This window comes from Symphalangus syndactylus, chromosome 14 (genome assembly GCF_028878055.3).
Source record: "Symphalangus syndactylus isolate Jambi chromosome 14, NHGRI_mSymSyn1-v2.1_pri, whole genome shotgun sequence".
In the NCBI taxonomy this organism is placed as follows: Eukaryota; Metazoa; Chordata; class Mammalia; order Primates; family Hylobatidae; genus Symphalangus; species Symphalangus syndactylus.
Genome location: NC_072436.2, coordinates 75,684,176 through 75,690,175, shown reverse-complemented (window position 1 = coordinate 75,690,175; position 6,000 = coordinate 75,684,176). Strand labels below are relative to the sequence as shown.

General features: G+C 50.0%; 1 protein-coding gene across 1 annotated transcript in view; it reads left to right on the top strand.

Annotated features, from left to right (window-relative positions):
• The first annotated feature begins 1,804 nt into the window (after positions 1-1,804).
• LOC129462195 (protein Jade-3-like) overlaps positions 1,805-6,000 on the top strand; it is a 66,624-nt gene continuing 62,428 nt past the window's right edge. The window contains exon 1 of the transcript XR_008650784.2: positions 1,805-1,975. The gene's annotated coding sequence lies outside the window, so the exon portion shown is untranslated. The remainder of the gene's footprint in view (positions 1,976-6,000) is intronic.

Here is a 6,000-nt window from a genome sequence, read left to right as displayed (position 1 = left end):
CGAAAATAGCCCAGGACAGTAGCTCATGCCTGTAATCCTAGCACTTTGGGAGGCCCAGGCAGGCAGATAGCTTGAACTTAGGAGTTCAAGACCAGCCTGAGCAACATGGTGAAACTCTGTCTCTACCAAATAAATAAATAAATAAGTCGGGCCCTGGTGGCGTGTGCCTGTAGTCCCAGCTACTTGGGAGGCTGAGGTGGGAGAATCACTTCAGCCCTGGAGGTGGAGGTTGCAGTGAGCCAAGAGATCTCGCCACTGCATTCTAGCCTGGGTGACAGGGAGCCAAGAGGTTGCAGTGAGCTGAGATCGAGCCACTGCATTCCAGCTTGGCGACAGAGCGAGACCCTGACTCAAAAAAAAAAAAAGGAAAAGAAAAAAGAATGAGTATGAGTTCATCATAGTTGCATATAGTACATTTCCAAACCCAAAAGAGGTAACCCAAAAAGGTTTGTTGCTTAAACATCTATATTAGAATTCAACGAAAGGATCAGAACCAGTAGGAAATTTTATACACACACACACACACACACACACACACACACACACACGGTGCCCAGCCCGCCAGAAGAACGCGTGGTGGGAATATACGTATATACACTCCCTGTTCATTCATTTCTTCGAAGCTATTGTCTTAGACGATTGTGGTGGTGGCTAAGTAAATCCAAAATCTGTAGGGCATACAGTCAGGAAGGGAAGATCAGGAGCAGGCTGGAACCAATGGGCACCGGCCAAAGGTGTCATCCATAGGGGAAATTCTCTTTCTCTGACGTACTCAGCACCCTCAGCCCTGATTGAAAGGCTCTCCAACTGATTCCGTCAGGCCCACCTAGATTATCCAGGATTATCTCCCTAACTTTAAGCCAACTGATTAGGAGCTTTAATTACATCAGCAAAATACCTCCAGAGCAACACCTGGATTGGCATTCGATCAAATAACTGTAGGCGATAGCCTAACCAGTGGACACATCAAAAAAGCCACACAACATCACAAACCACCTGTGCTGGCAACTGAATAAATGAATTATGTTAATAGCCACCTTGGCTTTATTATTACAGGTAATTCAAGCACAAGCGACATAAATCAATAGCGGCCGCCGAGTTGATGTATGACAGTCCCACTTTGGAACTTCAGAGTTGGAAGGGGCCGTGAAAACCTTATCTGTATTTCAACACAGCCGAGGCATCTGCACCTCGTCCTCTCTAGCGCTCGGCGGGGCTGGGGCGTCTCGGACAGTGGCGTACCCAGCTGGACCGAAGGGGAGCCCACCTCCAACGTGGCGCCGCGGGTGCGGGAGCGGCGAGTGGGCGTCGAGGCGGCGGGTGGCGACGGCGCCCAGCCGGCCAGAAGAACGTGCGGCGGGCAGACGGCTGGGAGCCGCTCCGGTAGGGCGAGTGCGGCCGGCGGTGGGTGGGAGGAGAGGTTGGGGGAGGAAGGAAAGGGAAGAGGCGGAGCGTGGGAGCGCACAGTGTCAGGAATACAATAGTGCTCCGCGCCGCCTCAGCCGCCGCCGCCGCCCAACCGCCTGCCCAGCGCTGAGGCCTGACGGGCCGGGCGGACAAGGGCCAAGGGCGGGAGCTGAGGCGCGGGGGGCGGCCCCGGAGGGGGGCGGGGGCGAGGAGTGGATTAAGGGGCAGGTGCGAGGGAGGGAAGAAAAGAAAGCGAGCGGTTAGGGGGGTGGTTACCACTCCGACCAGACTCACCTGGCACATTGCCGGGCCGCGGCGTGGAGCCGGGCAGGAGCCGCGAGCCAGCTGCGCGAAGGTAGGCGCCGCGGAGGCCGGACCCGGCGCGGGCGAGGTTGGGGGCGTCGCGCCGGCTGGGCGGCGGGAGCGGCGGCCTCTGGGAGTGGAAGCGGGCGGCGCGAAGCGCACAGTCCCGGCCCGGCCTCGCCGCGCTCCGGGTCGCTCCGGTTCCACATCTTGGTCGCCTCCGGCGTCACCAGCGCCTTGGGGCCGAGAGCGTGTGTGGGCTGAGGTAAAGTGCCTGGTGGCCCCTCTGCCCGCCCGGGCAGTGCCTGGTGGCCCGGGCGGGGGGCGGGGGCGGACGCGCCAGCTCCGCTGCAGCTCCCGGCTACACCGGGCAGGAATTGAGCGCCATAACTGTTGCGGCTCTTTCCTCCGGTGCCCCCGCCTGGCTCCCCCTCCTCCGTTCCTGCCCTTTGCCTGGCTTCGGGGCTGACGGAGCCAGACCCGTGGCGGGAGGACCTGCTCTGTCGGCCGCCGGGGGTCGGATGCTCCAGGGATCGAGGGCGCGCCCTGGTTGTTTAGATATTGGGGGGCGGAAAGAACCGAGTGCCTGGAGAGGGGAGAACGGGTGATGCTGGGTGCGGCGAGGCACCCCGGGAAGCCCGGGTGCCCACCCGGCGGGAGCGGGAGCGCGGGCGCCCGGCGGGCCGGCGAACTTTCCCTCCCGCTGGCGGCATTGTTCGAACTGCGGGTCCGTGGCCGTCGAGCGTCGGGCGGTCCCGGGGTGGGAAAATCGTGAGGGCTTTGCTAGTCTTTCAGGGAAATTTTCCCACCGCAAAGTTAACTTTTCTCCAGCTTTCGAGTTCGTCTTATTCCCTCCGCCCCGGGGGCCGTAGTTTGTTTTTTTTGTTTTGTTTTGTTTTTTGTTTGTTTGTTGTTTTTTTAATAACCTTCAATCTTTTTCTCCCGCTTTTCAGAGCAGAGCCAGTGCTTCGGTGGAGTCTAGCTTTAAATTGCACAGGGCAGCCTGCGTTTGTTATTTGTGAGGGGGGGGGGTGGCGGGATCTGGAGTGAGTGACCACAATGGTGGTATGTGGAGTCATGTTTCAAAGTTTTTATCGCTGTGCAGCCCTGGGACATATGTAGCTACTAGGGATTTGGCAAGAAACTTGTTTGGCCGCTTCTCCGACTTTGAGTTGGAAGGAAATCCGTGGCCTCAGATGTGCGCGAGTTGTTTGTGTGTGTGTGCCGTGAGGTGCGTTTATCTATGAAGCTGAGGATGAGATTCCCCCCTCCCGCCGTCTGATTGTGTAAGAAGTCAAAAACGTGTTGAAGGTGATTCCAGTGGTGGCCTGGAGGGAAAGGCGACCTCATTCCCTGTGTTCAGTCTGATAAACTGAAGTGCTGCTCTCTAAACTTGGGAAGTAATGAAAAATAATTTAGGTAAAAACTGGTCGCACAACGTCTTTGCTTAGTTTAAGCAACCCACAATCCACTTTCCCAGACCAGTTCTCCTGTTAAATACTTTCCCTTTAGCCACTTCTTGTCATCCTAGGCTGGGAAGGAGAAAGAGTAGGGCTGAGAGAGGAGTCGGTCTGAACAAAGCATTGTGTTTTTATTTAGTTTAATACTTCCAAAACATCTGTAGACAATGGGAATATGGGTCCCGGCCTTCGTACCCTTTAAGTAGTGTGGTTCTCATGCTTTTGTAGCATCATGTGATTACTCTTCGGCTAAGTGAAAATAGATTTTTTTCTTTTTTGTTTAACCTAGGAGTATTCTACCTCCATAACATATCATTTTCTCTTTCATTTAAAGTGAGCTCTGAGCTTAAATACTTGAACTGTAAAAGGATAATACCCTCTCTTCAAGGATTACCTGAGATCGTTGAGAAGTGTTTCAGTGCCCAGCGTGTATTCAACTCTCAATCGATGTTAGCCACCATCATTGCCACCTTTTCTCCAGTTGCGCTCTTCTTTATGCTTTTGTTTGCTACAGAATGGCTTTTAACCCAACATTGTTGCCTTGCTTTCTGTCCAGTCAATTCTGGAATAGTCAGGGGTGCAAGTCTGACTCTAGAATTCACACTTTCTCTCTCCCCTCTTTGAGTCATGTTGCTTGACCTCGGCAATGCGATGTGAATCTGGTCATAGGTAGAAAAAAGTAGAGAAAGGCTTCCCACTCCTCCCTGAAGTGTTGTGACCCACCTTCAGGCCCGTAGAGGAGATTCCCAGGAGCAGGACAGGTGATGGTGCAGGGCTGGCATCATAGCTAAGAAGTATGGATTGGTGAAAGTTAAAATAAAGAAGAAAGGGCGTTGAAGACTTGTAGGTTTAGTATGGTCCTCTCCTTTAATAATGCTTGTCTTTTCCCTCTCTTGTGTTCCACCAACCATAACAACCCATTTTTCCCCCTAACCTACACAAAGCCATATCTTCTTTCTGCCCACTACTTTGAGGTCTGGCTGGAACTAGGCAAGTATTTTGGAAGAGGTGGGGGAGGTAGGAGGCATCAGGTGTTGGTGAAGACATGGCATTAGGGAGGGCTCTTAGAAGCCTTGATCAGAGTTACAGAGAGCCACTCCAAAAATGAAGTTGAACATTATCATGGGACATAATGCACCTACCTCCTTGTGGAGCTTACACAAAATAGGAGCTGAGAAGACAGGTAATATGCTGTCTTACATTAAGAAAATCTCTCACGGAGGTATGATTTACTACGATCTTGATTTGCCCCACAATATAGGTGAGAAGTGAGTGTTAGGTGACACCTGTCTGGCACTCTCCTAACATGGGGACACTTTAATGGCTCACAAGTTTCTGTTGTTCCAGTTACAGTGGCTGGGAAAGCTGAAGCATTCTGGTTTGTATGGTGGGGAGGATCTAGGATGAATGGGTAGAAGTGATGACAGAATAAACGGGTACTAGCAAGTAAGTGGTCATTACAGACCAAATAACTACCACTTTGAGTCTTCTGTTTTCTGGAATCTTCGTGACTCCCCCATGGTTATTTTTGCCTTTTGCCTTGTTCCTGTAGGTCTTTCCATAGACAATAGCAGCAAAGTTCTTACCATTAGAACTGCCTCTGTGCTTTTCTTGGGAGAAAGTTAAAAAAAAAAAAAAAAAAGAAGAAAAGGGTCCTGGGAAAAACTTGCCCGATTTCATAGCTAGGCTTGTGAAAAGGAAGGTAATAACTCTGAAGGCAGCCGACTGAATAAAGGACCTGTTGTGGGGAAATAGTACTGGGGCTTTGACCAATAGGAAACACCTATGAGTTCATCAATACTTTTCAAGCAGCAAATAATTTAATCTTTGCCAAAACCCAGGAACCATGGCTGTGCCCTGCTACCCAAGGAGCTCCTTTTCCCTTGGTATTGGCTGATGGGCAAGGAAACCCGAGCCTAGAATGTGTTTGTTTTGTTTTGTTTTGAGACACATGACAAGAAAATATGATACCAGCATGGCCAATACACTAGACTTTGTGTGTTGGAATCTTCTGGGACACATTCTTTTTTAGATTTTAAAAACTTATTTTGATAATTACAAACTGTTAGAAGAATAGTACAAAGAACTCACTATATTCCCAATTATTAACGGTTTGCTCTCATTTGCTTTATCACTTGCTCTTTTAGTTTCTCTTTCCAAACCATTTGTTAGTCATCACTGAAATTTATTATTTGTTGTTTCTTTCAAGCCATTTGTTAGTAATCACTGAGAGACTGGTACTTATCAAGGGCATCCTGTCCTGAACAGTGGCTCAGTTGCAGCCACTGGGTATAGCAGAACAGTCGTGGTGAGGCAGGGTCCAGAGGTAGAGCAAAGTCTACCTACAGTTATGAAGCACACAGTTTGTAAACCGTTTAGAATCTCTAGGGCTAGATACAGAAATCATTATCAATTGTAACAGTGGTTAAGATAAACTCCACTTTTCTCGCCATTCTTGTCAAGTTTGTTCTTAACTATTCCAAACTTTAATATTGTTAATGAAAATTCAGTCCACTCCCCAACTTTGCAGCAATAATATATTCTCCAAGATTTTCATTTAATTCATTCAGCAAACATGTATTGAATACCTTCTGTTTGCTAGGGGTATAAGAGGTGAAAGATACCCCCTTAACAGCTGAATTTCCAGTGGAAAGGAATTAAGTCATCTTCTCACAGTCAGGGGAAAGAGTGCTCTGCTGAAGGGGTTCACAGGGAGTGATGGGAGCACCATCCTGGTTAAGGATCTGAGAAGTAGATCTCTGGGAGTCATTTGGGATGGCTGTAACTATGAAGATCTGTCTTCTCTGAGGCCTGCTCTTAGATGACAAGG